General features: G+C 40.5%; 1 protein-coding gene across 2 annotated transcripts in view; it reads left to right on the forward strand.

Moving 5' to 3' along the window:
- The first annotated feature begins 1,011 nt into the window (after positions 1 to 1,011).
- AFF4 (AF4/FMR2 family member 4) overlaps positions 1,012 to 22,535 on the forward strand; it is a 96,420-nt gene continuing 74,896 nt past the window's right edge. For both annotated transcript variants that reach the window (XR_005526264.1, XM_039221380.1), the window contains exon 1: positions 1,012 to 1,346. The gene's annotated coding sequence lies outside the window, so the exon portion shown is untranslated. The remainder of the gene's footprint in view (positions 1,347 to 22,535) is intronic.

The following is a 22,535-nucleotide window of genomic DNA, read 5'->3' on the forward strand; positions in this document are numbered from 1 at the left end:
GCAAAAAACATTTTCATATGCATACTCCTTATACTAATTTATCACAAAACTCAAAAACCTTGCACCTTACCAAAAGCAATCTTTAAAACGCTTTTTTCAAAATTAAAGTAACCCTACTCCCTCCCCTGCTCCTCCCAGCTTCCTGAGGCTTCTTGACAGAAAGAAAACAGTAAGAGGCAGGAGATTATAAAGTGTTATTCAAATGGTGAACCAGAGGTAGTTTCTCCGAACAGTTACCAAACTGAGTTCTACGGGACCCTTTGAAAATCCTGTCGGGTCTATAACTATTGTTTTACTCTCAATTAAATTATAGTTTGCCCTGACTGGCACATGTTAAGAGATGAAGGCAAGTGTTGACAATGATATCCTGAAGAACAGTATTAGCGGCAGAAAATGTCTGGATGACGAACAGAAAGGGCGAGGCTTCACGGGAGAAGTTCAAGAGAGGTTCCAAGCATCCTCCTGCAGTAAGTCCCTGGAGACTTCCTCTTCTGGCCGACCTGTTGAGGGCCGCTGGACTCGGCGTATCGACGCCAGCACCGGGGGGCCGCTCGAGGGGGCTTCGGGTTCGTCAGACCCCCGCCAGGGGCGCACGCCCCGAACCCCACCCTTCGCCGGCGCCCCAGAACCGGTAGATCCGGCTCGGCCCGTCCCCGCCCTTCTGAACCTCGGTAGCGGCTACGTGCGCAGGAGGGTGTGCGCGTCGGGATCGGCAGGCCGGGTCCTGCCCGGCGGCCCTGCCCTGCGCGGCCTCCGGGCCCAGGAGTTCGGGCCTAGCCCACCGGGGCCGGTGGTCCTCCAGTCCGGGGTCGTCCGACCCGACAGCCGCGCACGTCACCGCCCCCGCGTCGCCTCCAGGCACTGCAGGCTCAGGAGACCCCCCTCCCCCCCGCTTTTCTGGCGGGGAGGGGCGCGGCGTCGCCACGTGACACCTCGCCCCCGCCCGTCCCTGGTCACATGGGTGGCACGGCCGCTGCGTCAGTCACCATCCTGGCTGCGGGAGTCGAGCCGCCGTCGCCGCCGCCGCCAGCGGACGGGGCGGGGATCCCGGTGCCAGGTCGTCGTCGGCCCGCCCCTGCCGCCTCAGTCGGCCGTCCCGGGCTGGGCCCGACCGTCATGGAGCGGGGCGGGACCTCCGCCCGTTCCGTGTGAGGCGCGTCGCCGCCGCCCCCGCCTGCGACTTTCCAGACCTGCCGAGCCCCCGCCGCCGCCCGGAGCCCCTCGTCCTTGGCAGCTTGTCGCCGCCCCCGGGCGGGCTCGAATGCGCGTCCGGTGAAGGTGCAGGCCCGGCGCCGCCGCTGCCGCAGCTGGGAGATGGTTTGGGCCTAGCGGAGCAGGGATTGGAGGTGAGAGGCGCCGACGGGCTGACTGAGGGCCGGGCCTGGCCGCGGGGTGCGGGGTGGGGGTGGGGGAGACGGTGAACGGGGACCGCCGGGGGGCTCGCGGAGACCCTCCAGGCCGGGGCTGCTCGATCCGGCTTCGCCCCTCTTCTTTCCGTTTCACCCCCCCTCCCCCCCGGCCTCGGAAAAAAAAATAAATAAATAAGGCTAACCATCCTCACAAAAATTCCCAGAAATCCATCTTTTCACCGTTTCTCTTTTCCGCTTTCGTTTCTTAATCCATTCCAGCCGTCAGAACGGCTATCGACAGATCGGTGATTTTTTAACATCCTCTTCAGTTTCAAGTTATTTGTAGTTAAAGACAAAATAGGCCTAAATTTCTGGCTATCATTACCCAACTAGTTCTCGCTTTCCTTCTCGCGATCCTGCGCATGTCTCTCTCTCTCCCTCTCTCTTTCTCTCTGTCTCTCTCTCCCTCACCCCCCTCTCTCCCTCTCCACCCCCCACCTCTGCAAAAAAAAAAAAAAAAAGGAAAAAAATTTCCACCTTCGGCTAGCGAAGGGGATTGACTGAAAATGGGAAGGTGGGGGTGTAATACTTGACTACCCCTCCCATAACTTCGCTGTCGGTCTGTTACCTAGTTATCCCGAAAGCTCGGATTCGGATATGGATGTGTAGGCCTTTCCTCCAGCTGCCTGTGCCCGGGGTTAATCTCGTAATTGACGTCAGTGCTTTGTTCCTTCCACTTTGCTGTTCCTTCCACTCTTTGAGGGTGGATCATGGGGTATAAGAGTTTGAGGAGTATCCTTACTGCTTTTTCTCTCACAGTGGATATGATTTATAGGAAGTTGAAAGCACAAATCTGAAATGGTCGTGTATGGAGTTAAACGGAGAGAAGAGTTCATTTAGGGTTCTCGCAGTCAGTTGCGATTCAGAATGGCTTTACGGAAATTTTACACCAAGGCCAGTCTCTTTTTCAGTGACCGGTCTGTCTTGGTGGAATCTAAGCTAGAAGTGCCTATGGGGATGTTTGCAAATGTGACGTTTGAAATACGTGTTGATTTTTAGGACTCAGGTGTTAAGAGCTCAGAGCTTTGTTTCCATATTGATTTCGCAAAGCCTTGTGAAGTGCTTTTGTTATTTAACTGTACTTTGGTTTATCAAAATGGAGGTATTGACGGGAATTTTCATAATTTGGCATTTGATGGGAACCTTTGTGGCCTGCGAATCGGCCTGGATCTTCTTTGGTCATATATGCATAAAGAAGTGTTGGCAAAGGGCCACTTGTCTTTTAACAAAGCTGGCTTCTTTAAATTTCTCAGCTTAATTTTCCTTATTCATCACTGCATTTTTCAGTCTCTGAACTTTAAAAAAAATCCTCAAGAAGTTATTTATAATTATCTTTTAGAGTCAATTTACCTGGAAGCAATGATTTTTCTTTTTTTTTTTTTTTAAATATCAGCAGTTTCATTGAGTGTGTGGTGGCTTGTATGCTGGTGACTTTGGTTTTTGTTAGCTCTGCAGGAACAGTAGGCAAATTCTACTTTAAATTAAATTTTTCGCCAAGTGGGGACAAGATAGCATGTCTGTGAATGGCCTAACTTTACTGTTTGGTTTACCAAAAAAAAAGAAAAAAAAAAGCTTAGCTGTATTAATTGGAAAGTGCTCCACGGTTTTGGGGTATCAAGATGATTGTACAGAGCTTTGGTGAAGCTCTGTTAGGTATTAAGAACTCCTAAAGATAGAATATTTTTATCCAGATTCACTTTCTATTTGTCAGATGACATTCGTTTTCTGTGCTCTTGAGTTATTGTATGTCTTTTGTAACAGCTGATAGGTTCTTTTGTATTGTAATTCTCTGATAGGTCTGTTGCAGTGTGTTTAGAACAAGAACTATGTTTATATCTCTCCTGTATCCTCCTCAGTATTTTACACAGTTGTTAGATTGAATGTGAATGTGGTATCCCGCCTAAGGTTTCACAAAAGGGTCATCTAAAGAAAACTGTATGAGTAAGTGATCAGTGTTGGAAGGGGCACCAGTGACTATCCACTGCAGAAGATGACAGAAGGGTGGAGCCTTCTTAAAGTTGTGGATCTTACCTTTTTTGAAGAGTTAAGGTAAATGTCATGGTTTTATGTGTACCTGAGAGAAACAAAGAAAACAGGTATTTCTTCTTTTGTGGCCATCTACTGGTTTAGAATGGAGTCCAAAATGTACAAGGCCTTTTCTTTGTAGTATTTTTCATAAAATTAAAGAGATACTCTTACAAGTATTAAAGGCACACCTGGACAATGACCCACAAGTGCAGTACATATTATAAAAGTTGAAGACTTAAGTTTGTTGGTTTTTTTTTTTTTACTTTAGCTCTATTCTCCAGATATCTTAGTATAAAAACTTTTTTTGAGTCCACTGTACTCAAATAAAATTTTTTTTAACTTTTCTCTATAATGTAAAGGTTTCCCAGCTTGTGAACTCCCAGTCCTCATTATATTTAACCATTTCCTTTTTCATTTCCTCTGATAAGTTGGAGCGATTATATTTGACTTCTGGGAGGGTGTGTGCCAGTCTCACTTACTGTGAAGTAAGGTGTAGTCAGTGATTAAAGCTAACCATACCTGTTACCTTGGTGCTTTTTCCTTTGGTTTAAGAAAAGTAGGTCTACTTGTAACTTTTTATACTGAATATCTTGGTTGTTTGAGGTGATAACTCTAGTACATGGAAGAAGTCATAATAAACATGACAGTTATGGAGTTTGGGCCTATCATCTGCATTCCTGTTTGTCCTGATGTTCATTTTCACTGGTATCACATTCTAAGAATTTTAATGGTGTTAGCACACAGAAAATATTAGAACCACTGAAATCATTTCCAAAGTATTACAAAACATTTTAATATTGGAACTACTTCTTAATTCTGTTTTATTTTTATTAAAAAATATTTTTATAATTTTTTAAATTTATTTCTGAGAGACAGAGACAACGTGAGCAGAGGAGGGTCAGAGAAAGAGGGAGACACAGAATCTGAAGCAGGCCCCAGGCCCTGAGCTAGCTGTCAGCACAGAGTCCAACGTGGGGCTCAAACCCACGAAGCATGAGATTGTGACCTGAGCCAAAGTTGGACGCTCAACCGATTGAGCCACTTAGGCGCCCCTTAATTCTGTTTTTTTAACATTTATTTGTTTTGGGGGGGGAGGGACAGAGAGAGAGGGGACACAAAATCCAAAGCAGGCTGCAGGCTCTGAGCTGTCAGCACAGAGCCGGATGCAGGACTCTAACCCACGAACCTTGAGATTATGACCTGAGCCGAAGGTGGACACTTAACCAACTGAGCCATCCAGGCACCCCTTAATTCTCTCTTTCTTTAAAGCTTATTTATTTTGAGAGAGAGAATGAGAGAGAGAGTGCACACATGCACGAAGGCACGCAATCAGGGGAGGGACAAAGAAGGAGAATCCCAAGCAGATTCAGTCCTCCCAGTGCAGAGCCCAATGCGGGGGGATCCATCCCATGAACCCGAGATCATGAGCTGAAATCAAGATTTGGATGCTTAACCAACTGTGCTTCCCAGGCACCCCAGCCTAATTCTGTTTTTGAAGGAAAAAATTTTGTTTAAAATCTACCTTAAAATGGCTCAAATAAAAAACTCAAGAAACAACAAGTGTTGGTGAGGATGTGGAGAAAAAGGAAGCCTTGTGCACTGTTGGTGGGATTTCAAACTGGTGCAGTCATCGTGGAAGACATTATTTCCTTAAAAAACTGAAAATAGAAGTACCTTACAATCCAGTAATCACACTACTGGGTATTTAGCCAAACACAATGAAAACACTAATTTTGAGGGATACATGCACCCCTCTGTTTCTTGCAGCATTATTTGCAGTAGTCAACTATAGAAGCACCTCAAGTGTCCGCCAGTAGATGAATGGATAAAGAAGATTGGTATCTTCATATGATGGAATACTATTTAGCCATAAACAAGAATGAAATCTTGCTATTTTCAACAGTTTGGATGTGTGTAGAGAATATGATGCTAAGTTAACTAAGCCAGTCAGAGAAAAAGTCATACCATATGATTCACTCATATGTGGAATTTAAGAAACAAAACAAAACAAACCAAAGAAAGAAAAAAAGAGATAAACCAAAAAATAGACTCCTAACTACAGAGAACAAACACATGGTTACCAGAAGGGAGGTGCGTGGCAGGAATGGGTGAAAAAGGTGAAGGAGATTAGGAATGCACTTAAAAACATTTTTTTTTTAAATTTAATTCCAGTAGAGTTGACAAACTGTTATGTTAGGTTTAGGTATGTAATATAGTGTTCCAACAGTTTCATACATTACCCACTGCTCATCATGACAAGAGGACTGCACTTGTCGTGATGAACACTGAGTAATGTATGGAACTGTTGGATCACTGTATTGTACACCTGAAACTAATATAGCGCTGTATGTTAAAGGATACTGGGAAAAAAAAAAAAAAAAGAGTAAATATAGCCAAAAAATAAAAAAAATCTACCTGCTTGCTTTGTCAGGAATATACTTTTTAAAAAATCTGTAACCTGTGGAATGTTCTGCGAGAAGGCATTTTGTGTAATTTTACCTCTTTTGTAGTGCCAAATGAACCATGGCAACGGCATTTAGGTGGGTAGCCAAAGTTATTATTGGATACCATTTTAAACTATTTTCATTATTTCCTAGGATAGATAAAAGACCCTTGTGCATTGCTTTTCCAGAGTTGTAGGTGTGTGGCTGGGGAAATCAGGGACTGACATGACTTTGTTGCCGCGGAAAGCCAGTATGGTTAGGCTACCCACATATTGTCATGATCTACCCCGGGACTGTGCTACCTGGCACTGCTTTAGGGCTGAATGGGTGGGTCTCTCATGATTTTGTAAAGTTAGAGCTGGCTAGTGAGTTACAGTTTTTCACTTTGACTTTTTCTTTTCTTGTCATTATTATGGTAGCGACAGTTTTATGGAGAGGTCAGTGCTTTACATTGACAGGCATTCCCACCTCTTTGCCATTGCTTCCATTTCTTCCATCTGGAATATCACTTTTCCTCTCTTGTTCCCTACTTATTAAAATTTCACTGTCTTTTGCGGCACAGTGGAAGTACCATTGCCTTCCCAAAATTTTACTTGATTCCCTAGGATACTCCAACTGGGAACTACCTTCTTTGAATCCCTGCATCACTTTGTATCTCTCTTATGTGTTATGTTGACTAAGGGGACTATACCCTGCTGAGTGACATCTGGCACAGTATATCAGGGAAGACATCCTGGTAAAATAAGGGCTTTGTATTACTATTTCATTATATATCTGCAAAAAATAAAGATTAAAACAATAATCCAACCTTTCAGTAAAGAAGTTAATACTAATTCCTTAGTATCATCACATATCTAGTCAGTCTTCAAATTTCTCTGAGTTTTGCACTTACTCTTGTTTCTGTACAATTGGTTTGTTAAAGAAGCCACATTTTTGCCCGATGAGATTTCTCACAACCTTAAATTGTGCTGAATGCATCCCTGTGGTTTTATGCAATATGTTCCTCAGTCCCTTGTTTTTTCTGTATATAGTAGTTATATTTAGAAGCTTGATCCAATTGAAGCTTGAATTTTTATATTTTTTTAATGTTTATTTTGAGAGAGGGTAAGCAGGGGAGAAGGGAGATGCCTAACCAAGGCCACCCAGGTGCCCCTTGAATTTTTATTTTTACTTTGTATTTTTAAAATTTATTGCTTTTGAGAGATAGAGGACGAGTGAGGAGGGGCAATGAGAGAGGGAGAGCGAGAATCCCAAGCAGGCCCTGCATTGTCAGGGCAGGGCTTGAACCTCCGAACTGCAAGGTCATGACTGGAGCCTAAATCATGAGTCAGATACTTAACTGAATGACCCAGGTGCCCTTGAATTGTTATTTTTATTTTAAAGTTTATTTATTTTCAGAGAGAGAGAGAACAGGTTGAGGAGGTGCAGAGAGAGAGGGAGAGAGAACATCCATCCCATGCAGACCCCATACTATAAATTCAGAGCCTGATGCAGGGCTCCGTCCCACAAAGCATGAGATCATGACTTGAGTAGAAATCAAGAGTGGGACGCTCAAGCAACTGAGCCACTAAGGTGCCCCCTGAGTAACTTTTAAATAAACTGCCCAACGTGGGGCTCGAACTCCCAACTCCCAAGAATTGCATGCTCTACTAACTGAACCAGCCAGGCGCCCCAAAGCTTGAATTTTTTTTAAATAGGAAGATTGCTTCATGGCTAGTGTTGTGTACTTCCTCTGCACTCTTTTTTTTTTTTTTAATCTTTATTTTTTTGAGAGACAGAGCGCAACTGGGGGAGGGAGGGGTAGAGAGACGGAGACAGAGAATCCAAAGCAGGCTCCAGGCTCAGCTGTCAGCACAGAGCCCGACGCTGGGCTCAAACTAATGAGCTGTGAGATCATGACCTGAGCCAAAGTCAGATGCTTAGCCAATTGGGCCACCCAGGTGCCCTGTTTGTTTGTTTGTTTGTTTTAATGTTTTTATTTTTGAGAGAGAGGGAGAATGCGAGCTGGGGAGGAGCAGAGAGAGGGGTACAGAGGATCTGAAATGAAGCAGGGTCTGCACTGACAGCAGAGAGCCCGATGTGGGGTTCAACCTCACAAATGGTGAGATCATGACCTGTGCTGAAGTCCCACACTCAACTGACTGAATCACCCAGGTGCCCCTCCTCTGCAGCCTTAAACTTTCAGCCTGTCTTTTCATCCTGTTCATGAAATTGCTCTTACCAAGGCCACCAGTGACTTCTTTATTGCTAAATTATATAGTTATTGCTTACTCCTTTATCTCTTTCTCTGCCTTTTTTTTTGTTGTTGTTGTTGTTAACCATTTTCTCCATGATACTGTTTTCTTTCTTGTTATGGCTGTCTCTTCCGTTTCTTCCTACCAGTTGCTTTCTTACAGACTTAATTCTCTGCTAATCCCTTGATATTGAAGGTTCTTAATATTTTGGCCTTCTGTTTTCAGTCTTCTGGATGTGAGTGAAATTTGTATAGCTTCAGCTACCATCTCTGAAGTGTTTTGTGGGAACCATAACTCTTTCATTCAACTGAATACCTTCCAAGAGTGGCACGTACCTAACGTAAGCAAAAAAGAACTTGTTGAGAACATATCAGATACCCCATGAATTATAAGAAAGGCAGTCAACCCACAAGAAGACAGCTAGAACTCAGGAACAGCTAGATCCAGGGGCTGCAGATGTAGTTAGGAGTGTCTATTATGCTTCAGATGTTCTTTCTGTGTTCAGTTCTCTCTTGCTGCAGACCAAATTTAACACTTAACTAATACCTTTTGAGTTTTAACTTATATCTTCTGCTATCAGAGAGAGGCTGCTTTGACTCCAAATCCCAGTTCCAGGAAAAGGACTCATTTGGTAATATGTCCACCTGTGGAGCACAACTCTAACATGCTCTAACCGGGGCACCTGGGTGGCTTGTCAGTTAAATGTCCAGCTCTTGGTTTGGCTCTTGGTTTTAGCTCAGGTCATGATCTCGTGGTTTGTGAGAAGCTCTTTCTCCCTGTCTCTCTGCCCCTCCCCAGTACTTATACATGCACACATGCTCTCTCTCTTTGTATCTGTCTCTCTCTTAGGTGCATGTATGCTCTTTCTCAAAATAAGTAAATAAACATTTAAAAAAAACCCAGCATGTTCTGACTGTGACATTCCAGAGAGAAGTAGAGTAAAGGACACTCTAAATCATAGTTGTCCCCCTCATTTATCCCATAGTTATTTAGTACACACACAGTCCTACTTTTTCCTATATATATGTTTATTTTTTAAATGTTTACTTATTTACGTTGAGAGAGAGAGCACACACAAGCAGGTAGAGGGGCAGAGAGAGAGAGAGAGAGAGAATCCCAAGCAGGCTTTACACCGTCAGTGCAGAGCCTGATGCAGGGCTTGATCTCACAAACTGGAAGATCATGACCTGAGCTGAAGTCAAGAGTTGGATGCTTAACCAACTCAGCCACATAGGCGCCCCTGTTGATTTTTTTTTTTTAACATAATATAGCTATCTGTATATAACAGCAGATACCCTCATCTCTTCAATGGAGACAACCCAATTTCTATCTGGTGAACACATCCAGAGGCCCTTGTTCTCTGAGTCCTGACTCGAATGGTGAAATCCTTTGTTAATTGGATCTGGATCTGCTTTGTCACATATCTGAAAGTTGTGGACTAAACACTAAATTTAATCATCCCTGACATAACTGATACATAGTTGTGGGAGAACACCACCACCACCAACAAAACAAACCGTTAGGAGTGGAGGGGAGAGGAAGGTATCATTGTTCCAAAACTTACACCATACATTGGTAGGCAGGTACAGTGTAAGGTAAATGGCAAAACCAGCAAGTACATGGGCCTTTATTTGTCTACCTACTTCCTTGCAAGTGGAGTGAGTTCTTTGGTAAGCCAAATGAAAATCTTCAGTTCTGTCAACGAGGATTATTTTCCTTGTCTGTTGTTTTAAGTTAAGGTTAACACTGAGAGGACATTTGGAAAGAGTTTTAAGGGAAGGCAGTTCTGTGTTGCCTTCGCACAAGGATCCGTAAACTATGGTTAGTAGGCCCAGTGCTGCCTGCTTTTGTGTGGCCTGTGAGCTAAAAATGTTTTTTATATTGTTAAATGATGGGGAAAAAAGTCATTTTGTGGCCTGTGAAAATTACAGGAAACTCAAATTTTAGTGTTCATAAATAAAGTTTTATTGGGACACAGATGACACACCCATTTGTTTCTGTATTGTTTGTAGCTGCTTTTGCTGCTACAATAACAGAGTGGACCGTAGGGCCTGCAAAGCCTAAAATATTTACTATGTGGCTTTAAAAACGTTGGTCATCTCCTGTCTTAGCAGATCCCTGGTGGATACTTGAGTTTGAGGATTGTTTTAGAATTTAAGTTAGTCACAAGGTCCGTATTTACTGTGGTGTAGGGTTTTTTGATTGTGGAATGTATGTGTATGAATAGATATAAATAAATTTTAAAAATACATAAAAAACAGATATGATCTGGGCATTGGCTTAGCTTCAGTTAGGGATTCAGACTTCACTGGTCAACTGTACCCTGAAGGTAGGGTGAAGGGAGGGGCAAGAATTTCCAGAAAAGCTGGGGGAGAGATAAGGCTAGAAGGTCATCAGATAGTTTCTGTAAGCGTTTGTCATGTACAAATGAACACTTCTACTGCTTCTCAGTCAATCCCCTCACCCCCAAATCCTGCTTTTTCCTTGCCTTGGGTAACGTACCACTGTTCCTGCTTTTTCCAGAAACCTCCAAGTTGTCCTTGATCCGTCTGTTTTACTTCTCACACCTGGCTGGCCCTAAGATTCTACTTCCTTAACATCTTTAAATTTAAATGCTTTCTCTGTATTATCAGTATTCCTAGTATTGCTGTCTTAACGTAGGCTTTCTTTTGTCACTGATTTATTGCAGCAACCTTCTCGTTTGCCTCCTTACTGCTAGTAAAATAATTACTCCACCCGGTACATACTGGTTTTTCTGTTTAAACTACAAATCTGATTTTGTCCCTTCTCTTAAAACTTCTTAGTTGTATTTCATTTGTTGTAGTATTCTTTGAACTAGGGAGTCTTCAGCATTAATTAGTTTTATGTAACGTCTGAAGCACTGCTCTGCAGCTAGCTACTCCCTTGGGAGTTTGTTGCTGTGTTTAGATTTTGTTTATTATTGTATTTGTGCCAAGTTATAATGCATTGTACTAATGATTTTGTGGTGGCTCAGACAAGGGAACATAGTGAGTAAAACTGAATCGTGTCATGGCAGGTTGTTAATTTAAGCAGGCCAAACCTGTAAGAACCCGGGCATAGTAGTTAGTGTCATGTTTTCACTGTGAGGTGTATCTGGTGGATCCCGTCTATGTAATTAATCAATATGAAAGAGTTCGTTTACAGTGTGAGTGTTTTGTTTCAAATCTCAGCGGTCATTATACTGGATACACATTTTGTATAGATTTCAGTTAAGGTCCTAAACCACAAACAGACAAGACAGATTGCAAGAATTAACAATTGAGGACTCTTTACTTTAAGTATTCTTTTTTTTTTTATGTTTATTTATTTTGAGAGAGAAAGGGAGAGAGAGAATCTCAAGCAAGCTCCTTGCTGTCTGCGCAGTCTGATACAGGGCTTAATCTCACACATTATAAGATCATGACCTGAACTGAGATCCAGTCAGACACTTAGCCGACTGAGCCACCCAGGTACCCCAGCAAGTGAGGACTCTTTAAAAAACTTTTTTAAAAATGTTTTTTATTTATTCTTGAGAGAGAGAGAGAGACAGAGCACGAGTGGGGAGGGGCAGAGGGAGAGAGGGACCCAGAATCCGAAGCAGTCTCCAGGCTCTGAGCTATCAGCACAGAACCTGATGCGGGGCTTGAACACATTCATGACCTGAGCTGAAGTTGCATGCCTAACTGGCTGAGCCACCCAAGGGACCCCTATTTTTTTTTTTTAATTTTTAAAAATGTTTTTTTAAATGCACATTTAATGGCCTCTAGCTGGCATTATAGTCTGTGGCTATATTTCCCTAAACTAGCGACTAAACACTTGGAATTATTAAATCCATTTAGTATAGCATTTCCTGCATTAGTATTATTGAAGTCTTATTATAATTATAGAAGGGCTTTAATAATATGAAACCGACCTGAGACTACGTATTTCTAGATTGACTACAACATTGTTCATGAATTATTATGAATAACATCATAATCTTATATTAATGTTTTTTTATTAAATTTTTTTAAAAAATGTTTATTTATTTTTGAGAGAGAGAGCACAAGCAGGGGAGGGGCATAGAGAAAGGGAGACACAGAATCTGAACCAGGCTCCAGGCTCTGAGCTGTCAGCACAGAGCCTGATGTGGGGTGCAAACCCAGGAACCACGAGATCATGACTTAAGCGTACTTCGGAGGCTTAACCAGCTGAGCCACCCAGGCACCCCATGTTATGTTAATGTTATTTACAATTTTATTTTGTACTTAATTTTTAAAGTTGTCTCAGTTTTACAGTTATGTAAAACTTTACGTAAGAGCTATAAACATAACGAGTTCATACCTAATTTTATGTTTTCCTATTAACATAATAAAGTCATCACTCAAGATCTGGAAGATTTCATTTTCTTTGCAAAGGTCTCTTTATATCTTTCAGATCTGAGAAACAAACCCACAGGTCTGGTCTGATCCCATGTATCTCTCCAGTCTTAACTTTTTATTTTATACTCCCCCAACCCTGTTTTCCACCTATGCTTGATTCGCCTCTGTTCCCTAAGGGTGCTGTGCTCTCTTGTCTGCTGCGGTGTTGCATTGTTCTCTCAGCTTAGAACCAATCTCCCTCCCTCTCTCTCCTTCTTACTTTTCTTCCTCTTTGCCTCCTGCGATCTTTCTCTATTCTGGGCAGCTGCAACCAAATCTTGGAGATGAAGAGTACTTTTATTTATTTTTAAAAAATATTCTTTTAATGTTCATTTTTGAGAGACAGAGGGAGACAGAGCGTGAGTGGGGGAGGGGCAGAGAGAGAGGGAGACATAGAATCTGAAGCAGGCTCCAGGCTAGGAGCTGTCAGCACAGAGCTAAAGCAGGGCTCAAACCCATGAAGCACGAGATCACGACTTGAGCCTAAGTTGGACCCTTAACCTTAAGACTGAGCCACCCAAGCGCCCCAGAGTACTTTTATTTTTTTAATACCTTAGCGTTAGCACCGTGTCTGGCACATTGTATGCTCTGGTTAAGTAATTAGTGAATGAACTAGAGTGTTAGCATTGTACCTTATGTGTTGTATAGGTCTATACTGAGAGATAGTTTTTAAAATCACAATTGTAAAGCCTTCAAAATTCCTTCTGAATTCCGTTTGAGTATGTTGCAAGTCTGAATTAGAAAATATTTTGAAAGTATGTTTACTCTTCTCACTTAAAATTTGATCTCTCAAAGTAAATATTCTTTGTGCCATAATAAGTAACCCATAGCCGTAACTTATGATTAAAGAGCAGCAGCCTTAAATGGCCTTAACCTTCTTAAAGCAATATTCCTGTTTACATTTAAATGGAACCTTATTAACAGAATTTATGTTTAATAAAGTCGGTTAAGTGACCAACTCTTGATCTTAGCTCAGGTCATGATCTCACTGTCATGGAAACGAGCCCTCCATTAGGCTCTGTACTGAACTTGGAGGCTGCTTGGATTATTTCTCTACCCTCCCCTACCCCCCTTTCTGCTCACGTGCTCGCTCTCTTTCTCTCAGAATAAATAAATAAACTTAAAAAAAAAAGAAATCGAGTACTTTGTTACCATCCATTTTTCATAGATGCAAATGATGTTGAAATTACTGAGAAATTCCTTTTTAGTATAAAGTTCAAGGAACCTTTGCTGTATAGTGTTTGTTTTTTTTTTTAATTTTTTTAAATGTCTTATTTATTTCTGAGAGAGAGAGACAGTGTGAGCAGGGGAGGGTCAGAGAGAGAAGGAGACACAGAATCTGAAGTAGGTTCCAGGCTCTGAGCTGTCAGCACAGAGCCCGACACAGGGCTCGAACCCACACACCGTGAGAGCATGACCTGAGCTGAAGTTGGCTGCTTAACCGACTGAACCATCCAGGCGCCCCTGCTGTATAGTGGTTTTAAACTTTTGCTTAATGTGGTATATACATTTTTAGGTAAAAAAAATTGCTTTTATTTTGCAATTTGGACTTGTATTCTTTCCTCATGGCTTCCTCTGGTACTGCAAATGAAAGCACTCTTACAGTGCTCTGTCGAAGAGATCATTTCTTTCTGGATGTTGTAGACTGAAACATTCAGTTTTTACACCTTCTCACTTTGCCAAGTATGATTCTGAGATTTTACAGTCTAGCACTTACATTTGGTGAACATTTGAGAGGACAGGGTTTAAGTAAAAATAGAAATTGATCATTTCTGTACATGTGTTTTTTTTCTTGAACATATGTTGTTTTCCTTTTAGATAAACTCTTGTAGAAAAATTGCTTTAAAAGCAACAGAATTCATTTAATATCAGTGTTAATGCCTTTATAGTATTGATAATATATTGAATACAATACAAAGAAGACCTGCTCTTATCATTACCAGATATAAGTGAAAGTCTTAGGGAGGAAGTGGGAGACTGTCTGTGGATAGAAAATGATGAGCCACATCATATTTTGAAACCCAACTTGTAATGAGTATAACCACTGACTGTTGGAGCAATAACACTACAGTTGTGACCTTTATGAAATTCATCATGTGTTTTGAGTATGTATTGTATGCCCGCCACTGTGTTAAGCACTAGAGGGGAGAAGGAGTAAGTGAAATTATATCTGTATATGTAGCTCTTACTCTCTAGAGGCTTATAATAAGGAGGTGAGTAGGGAGAATCCATAGGATATCAGTAAATAATCCTAATGTAATGCAAGTGTTAAGTGCTAGACGAGATACAAAGATTCTTTGGAAAGTAAGTGATTTTAGTGACACGAATCTTGAAGGGCTTCTTGGAGGAAGTAGGATATCCAGTGACTTTGAAATGGATGTGTTTAGAAAGAGGGAGAAGGAAGGATATTTTAAGTAGAGGGACTAGTTTGAGTAAGGATGTGGATCTGAAAGCGTGTAGAATATTTTTAGACTCGGATAGATCCTGAAGGTTTTACAGAGATAGGTAAGAATTTAAAAAGCTGTGGACAGTTTTAAATCCTGGGACAAGAATTGAGGATTAAGATTTTCCATAGAGCTTGGAGTTGTTGACTTTTAAGCAGAAGAATGTTTTAAGTACATATGTTTAATAAAAATCTAAAAGTAATTATCAACTCCTACATTACAGAAGTTTCCAATAAGAGACTTTTAGTGGGTTTTAGATATTGCATGCTTTTAAAGCAAAAAACTGAGTCAAAAGATTGTGTTCTTTTTTTTTAATTTTTAATTTTTTGAAGTTTGTTATTTTGAGAGACAGAACCGGCGGGGGGGGGGCGGCGCGGGGGGGAGGGGGAAAGATACACACACACACATACAGAGAGAGAGAGAGAGAGAGAGAGAGCGAGCGAGCCAAGCAGGCTCCATGCTGTCAGCACAGAGCCCTATGCAGGGCTCAAACTCACAAACCATCAGATTACAACCCAAGCTGAAACAAGGATTGGATGCTAACCGACTGAGCCACCCAGGCGCCACAAGATAGTTTTCTTTTTAAAAGGAACTGTAAACTTTGACTTTTAACCATGGTTTCCACCCATTTATTCATCTTTAAAGATGAAAATAGACTTCTCAGTTTATTTGTCCATATGCTTTTAGAATTTGGTAGTAACAATTTTTGAGAGATGTTTATAAACTAGTTAAATTTGGTTTACATATTTCTCAAATATTAGTAAAAGCCCAGGAAGTATACCTTTACTTGGTTTTGGTTCTGAAAATGGTTTTGGTGTGTAAAACTGCAGGGCTACTAGGAGAGGGAGCACTTTCGATTATATTATTGAGAGAAACATTATTTAAAAGGAGGCAGCTGGTTATAAGTAATGTGAATAGTCCTATTCTTATGTTCATACTTTGTTGAGCATACTTGTATATGTAGTAAACATTTCTTCAATTGAAGTTTAAAATTATCTAGTATTTAAAAATATTTTTTTAAGTAGATACCACGCCCAGTGTGGGGCTTGAACTCACAACATTGAGATGAAGAGTTGCATGCTTTACCAATTGAGGCAGCCAGGTGCCCCTGTCTCGTATTTAAAAAGTAAGTTTATCAGTAATCATTTTGGAAAATATGGTTTCAAATGACTTCTTAAACAATTGATTGTCTGCCTAATGACATAATAAACATTGTTTGTGGTACTGTTTGACCCCTAAGATGAGGAAATAAAGCTTTGCTTTATTAGAAAAGGCTTTATAGAGAAGGTGAATTGAGTTATAGTTATAGATTCAGAGTTGTATAGTGTGGTAGATAAGTAAATACATGTGTTTCAATTCTTTTTTTTTTCCGTGTGTTTCAATTTTGATCAATCTAAAATAATTAATGCATATGTTAGGTGTCTGCTAAATTAAAATTTGTTGCAGATGGTGTCTGATTTCAGTGTAATATGAGTCTTAATTATTCCAATTTTGAAATAATGGAATTTTGTGATATTAGGTGAAGATGTCATGATCTCTAGGTGTTATTTTGTAGTAAGATAATTGCTCCTTTCTAACCAGGCCATGAAGTTCATTAGTTTACTTATTGAAGTGATGGTCCACTAGGTTATGTCCTAAGTATGCAAGGCTGAACAAAACAGACAACATTCCCTGATTATCACCTAATGGGAGAGGAAATATTAATGAACATCAAAAGAAGTGAATACTTAATTGTGATCAGGTACTCTGAAGGAAAACAGAAGTGACTACATGAATTTCTGTATGCTGAAAAAAGTACCACAAGTTCAAGAAACTAAAAAAAGAAAAGAAAAGACGATTGGATACTGGGAAGGGAGGTTAATAAGAATATAAAATAAATCTGATGAGCTAGGTGGGAATCACATCAAGTGTGAAGTTACATAATTGCTTTGTAGGCCACATCAGGACCTTAAAGTTTTTCCTAAGGTAAATGGAAAGCTTATTAAAATTTTTTAAGCAGTGGTTGGGTAATATGATCTGGTTTGTGTTTTAAAAAGATCATTTTGGAGACACCTGGGTGGCTTAGTTGGTTGAGCTTCCGAGTCTCTCTGTCTCTCTCTTTTTAAAAAATGTTTATTTATCTTGAAAGAGCAAGAAAGAGAGGGAAAGTGAGTGCAAGCTCACAGTAGGCCTCTCTGGGGAGCTGGAGAGGGATAGAGAGAGAGGGAGGGAGATAATCTCCTAAACTATGAGATCATTATGCGAGCCAAAACCAGAGATTGGACACTTAAATGACTGAGCCAAGCACTTGCCCCTCGAGCATCCCCCTCTTGATTTTGCCTCAGGTCATAATCCCAGGGTCATGGGACTGAGCTCCGCCTCAGGCTCTGTGCTGAGTGTGGAGCCTGCTTAAGATTCTCTCTGTTCCTCTGCCCCTCCACCCCCCCCATGTTCTCTTTCTCTCTAAAATTAAAAAAAAAAAGCTACTTTTCTTCTAAAAAGAAATAGATCACTTTGGCTGCTGTATGAAATACAGATTAGAGAGAAAACAGGAACCAGGAATCCAATTAGAAGTCTGTAACATTTGTTCAAGCTGGAGATAAAGAGATAGCTTGTTTTGAATAGTGGCTAAAGAAAAAGAAGTGAACAGATACATTCAAAATATTTTGGGAGGCTGTGGTTATGGATTGGTTGTGGAGAGAGATTAAAGGGAGGATTGAACAAGAGTGTTCAAAGAGTGATAGGATGAGGATCACTGGAGCAGGAGTTCCTGGCAGTAGGGAAAACAGATTAAGGAATCAATTTGGGATGTATTAAGGTTGAGATTCCTCAAAGAACATGATAAAACAGGTTCTCTGTCTCAAAGAGAAAAGTCTGATAATGGTGCATATTTGGGTATTTGTATTGTAGGTATACAGGTAGGTTTTTTTTTTTTTTAATTTATTTTGAGAGAGAGAGAGAGAGCATGAATGGAGGAGAGGGGTGAGAGAGGAACAGAGAGTCCCATGGAGAATCTGCACTGTCAGCACAGGCTCTATCCCACAAACCTTGAGATCATGACCTAAGGTCAAGAGTCGGATGCTTATACCACTGAGCCACCCAGGTGCCCCTGTGTACACATAGTATTTTAAGCCATGAGAATGTAAGGAGAGAATGTAGACTGAATCAGTAAAACCCATGGCTGAGCATAGGGAAGCATCAGCTTCTGAGAAGTCTGGTAGGTAAAATGGTAGGAGACTGAGGTGGTGGGAAAACTGGGAAGGCTGTAGTTACAGAAACCAAAAGTATATTAAGGAGAGAGCCTGGATGTCGATGTCCTGCATTTGACACCATTGTGGTTGAAGTTGAGCGAGCTCCAGAGGTGTCCGGAGGAATAACAGTATTTGCTGTAGTAGCCTCATCAGCCTGCCAAGCCAGTGAACATTCGACTTCTCCTTGAACTAAATCACAGTTTGGATATAAGAAATTTGCCTTAAGAAATCACAGCTGAAGAAATGTATGATATATTTGGGAAATTCTAATCTATTCATCAAATCTGAGTGGTGAACACAGCCGAAACTAGACGAATAGCTTACGTGATCAGTGAAGATTTCTTTGATTCCAAGAGTGTGTGTGACTACCTTTCAGGATTCAGTGTTTATAACAGATACCTGGTGGTTTTGTACTGTAATGCCAACAGGGCATTTCAGAAGATGGACACAGAAAAGAAGGAAGAACAGTTGAAGCTTCTCAAGGAGAAACATGGCATCAACACACATCACCAGAATAAACGTTTTCTGCATTTTCGTTTTGGACTAGCACCCGTAAATGAGCACCATCGCCCATGTTTTTTGGTTTTTAATTAATACTGAATGTTACGGTTTGTTGAGATTCAAAATGACATGCTTGAAATTTTGATACATGTTAGAATTAGAATATATTATGTGAATAAACTTACAGCTTTTTGATAAAAAAAAGGTATATTAAGGAGCCATTAGTGGCTGAATGTGTTGAATGGTAGGTCAACTAAAATGATTAAGTGTCTGTTGGATTTAGCAACATGCAAATCACTAGTGATCTTGGCAAAGTGGAGTGTGGGAAGTTGAAAACAGAATGTTGGGAAGTTAGAGACAATAGAAGGTTGAATAGTGATTGGATATGTTTTGGAAAACAATTTGTCTCTATGTACTAAAATTGAAGATGCTTGGGGGCTCCTGCATGGCTCAGTAGATTAAGCATTTGACTCCTGATTTCTGCTTCTGCTCAGGTCATGATCTCATGGTTTGTGGGTTCAAGGCCTGCATTTGGCTCTTTGCTGTCAGCCCGGAATCCACTTTGGATCCTCTGTCTCGATTGTGCGCACTCTCTCTCGCTCACCCAAAAATAAATAAACAGTAAAAAAAAAAACAAAAAACCCTGAACACTGAAGGTGCTCATAGCTTGCACCCTAGCAATTTCCCTTATAGGTATATTTTCTAAAACAGCTTTCAATCATTGATATAAGAGAAATGCAGAAAAAATGATCACTACAGCTCTGTAATGGCAGGAAAAAAAACTGGACAGTGGATAAGTTGTGTGAATACACAGTGGTGAAAATAAATGAACCATAGTAACGTTTATCAACATGGATTAACCTCATAACATAATGCTGAAAATTAAAAAAGTCTCTGTCCTTAGAATATATCCTTTATAAATGTTGAAAAATATTTAGAAAAGTGTTTAAGGATACATACATAGGGGCGCCTGGGTGGCTCAGTTGGTTAAGCGGTCAACTTCAGCTCCAGTCTTGATCTCAAAGTACGTGGATTCGAGCCCCGCATCAAGCACTGTGCTGACAGCTCAGAGCCTGAAGTCTGCTTTGGATTTTGTGTCTCCCTCTCTCTCGGCCCCGCCCCTACTTGTGCTCTGCCTCTCTCTGTCTCTCTCTTTCAAAAATAAATAAACATTAAAAAATTAAAAAAGAATACATATATAAATAATAAAAATATAAAGGAATTTATAAGAATGATTATCCCCAAAATTAGAAGAGTGGCTATCACTTGTAAGGTGGAGTGAGCACAGGAGATGTGATCCAGGGATGCTCTACGATAGCCTTTCACTATATTGGCAATGCTGTGTTTCCTGAGGTGGTTCATGACTAACACAGGTGTTTACTGTATTGCTTCTTGCCCTGTTTCAGGTAACTTTTTATAAAACGAATGGTTGCAGAGGAAATAGAGACTCACCAAGAATCCTTTTGAGAAGCTTGGCCATGAACAGAAATAGAAGAGCGATAGAATGATAGCTGGAGAGAGATAGGGGATCAAGGAAGCCTTTTTCTTTTTTTAAAGTTTATTTGTTTTTGTAGAGAGAGAGCATGAGCAGGGGAGGGACAGAGAAAGGGAGAGAGAGAATCCCAAGCAGTCTCTGCACTGTCAGCACAGAGCCTGATGGAGGGCTCCACTCATGGACTGTGAGATCATGACTTGAGCCAAAATCAAGTGTAAGATGCTTAACCAGTGGAGCCACCCAGGCACCCTGAATCCATTTCTTTTTTTTGAGAAGAATATGATCTCATGATTTGGTTTGTGAGTTTGAGCCCCGTGTCTGGCTTTGCGCTGACAGCGCGGAACCTGTGATTGGGCTTGTGTCTCCCTCTCTCTGCCCCTCCCCCACTTGCTCTCTATCTCTCTCTCAAAATAAATAAATATAAACTTTTAAAAAAAGGAAGAATATGTTTGGATGCTGGTAGAAAGGATTCATTAGAGAGGGAGAAGTTGAAGTTGGTAGAGAGAAGTCAGTAACTGATAAAGGTCTAAGAGAAGATAGTAAAATGGATATACTTGTTCTTTCACAGAAGAGAGATACTTTTTCTTTTTTAGCCAGAGGAAATAAGAGAATGGATGCAGATGCTAGTAGTTTGAAAGTTGATGGTTGATTGATGAGAAGATTTCTGTCTCATGTTTGATCTTCTGTTTTTAATCATTATTCTATAAGACAAGGTCATTTGTGGAATGCAAGATAGGAGAGAGAGTCCTAGGCTCCATGGATATATTTGTGAGGAGTAGGAAAACTAGTAAGATTTTGGGAATTGAGGGCCTAGTTGAGAGTGAGTTATGAAAAGTGATTATAAGAAATTCAGTTAATATGCAAAGACACAATGAAGAAAGCACAACCGGGATGGAGCTCTCTTTGCTTCTGTGTTTTTCACCACAGTATTTTAAACCTGAAGGCTATTGAAGTCTTATAACTGACTTTGGGGCAAGATCTTTCTCTGCAAAATACTGTTTTTGGATCTGATATTGGCTTTGATCTCCAGGTGTACAATATTTGTTTCCCTACCTTTTAGGAATTAACCTCTTCGTATTCTCGCAGGGAGAGAAATCCTGCCATATGAGGCCAAGGGAAATGTCGGTACTCATGAAGCTTTTTGCTTTAATAAATACAGCCATTGTTATACAATTACAGTTTAATATCATTTGTTGTAAACTGGACTCTAAAGTGATCATGATCTTAGCTCAAGTCTCATTTAGACTTTTGGAGTTTGTTTATTTATTTTTTAATTTTTTTTTTTGTGAGAGAGAGACAGCGTGAGCAGGGGAGGGTCAGAGAGAGAGAGGGAGATACAGAATGTGAAGCAGGCTCCAGGCTCTGAGCTAGCTGTCAGCACAGAGCCTAATGGGGGGCTTGAACCCATGAACTGTGAGATCATGATCTGAGCTGAAGTCGAATGCTTAACCGACTGAGCCACCCAGGTGCCCCTAGACTTTTGGAGTTTAAATAATTTAGTAATCTGAACAGCTCCATTTGTCAACAGTACATATGTTCTGAGAGAATAATTGAAAAAAAAAAACACCTTATAGTAGGTTCTGAACACCATTTGAAAGAGGCAGGTTAAAGGTCACAGTTTACTTTTTAATCTTTTAAAAATAAATTTAAATTTGAAACGTTATAAGACTAATACATGTGTTTATTAAAATATGGAAGATGGATTTCTGGTTCGTTGGGAAAGCACATTAAACCTTTTTTTTTTACTGTGCACTTATTGTACTTTTTTTATTGTGGAAAAACATCCATAACATAAAATTTATTATTTTAATCACTTTAAGTGTGCAACTCAATGGCATTAGGTATATTCACAGTATTGTGAAACCATCACCATTGTCTGTTTATAGAACTTTTTCATCATCCCAAACAAAAACTAAATACCCATTAAACACAATTCCCCATTCCTCCTCACCCCTCATCTCTGGCAACCACAATTCTCCTTTCTCATTCTGTGAATTTGCCTTTTCTATGCAACTCATATAAGCAGGATCATACACTATTTGTCTTTTATTAACTGGCCATTTCACTTTGCAAAATATTCTCAAGGTTCATCCATGTTGTAGCATGTCAAAATTTCATTCTTTTTTTAAGGCCAAGTAATATTCCATTGTATATATGCCACATATTGTTTATCCATTCATCTTTTTTTTTTTTATTCATTCATCTTTTGATGAACACTTGCATTTCTTCTACCTTTTGACTGTTGTGGGTAATGCTGCTGTGAACATGGGTATACCTGAGTCCCTGTTTTCAGTTCTTTTGGGTATAGAAGTAGGAATCTAATTGCTGGATCAAATGAAATTCTGTTATG

This window comes from Hyaena hyaena, unplaced genomic scaffold (assembly GCF_003009895.1).
Source record: "Hyaena hyaena isolate Hyena2069 unplaced genomic scaffold, ASM300989v1 scaffold_978, whole genome shotgun sequence".
NCBI classification, from domain to species: Eukaryota; Metazoa; Chordata; class Mammalia; order Carnivora; family Hyaenidae; genus Hyaena; species Hyaena hyaena.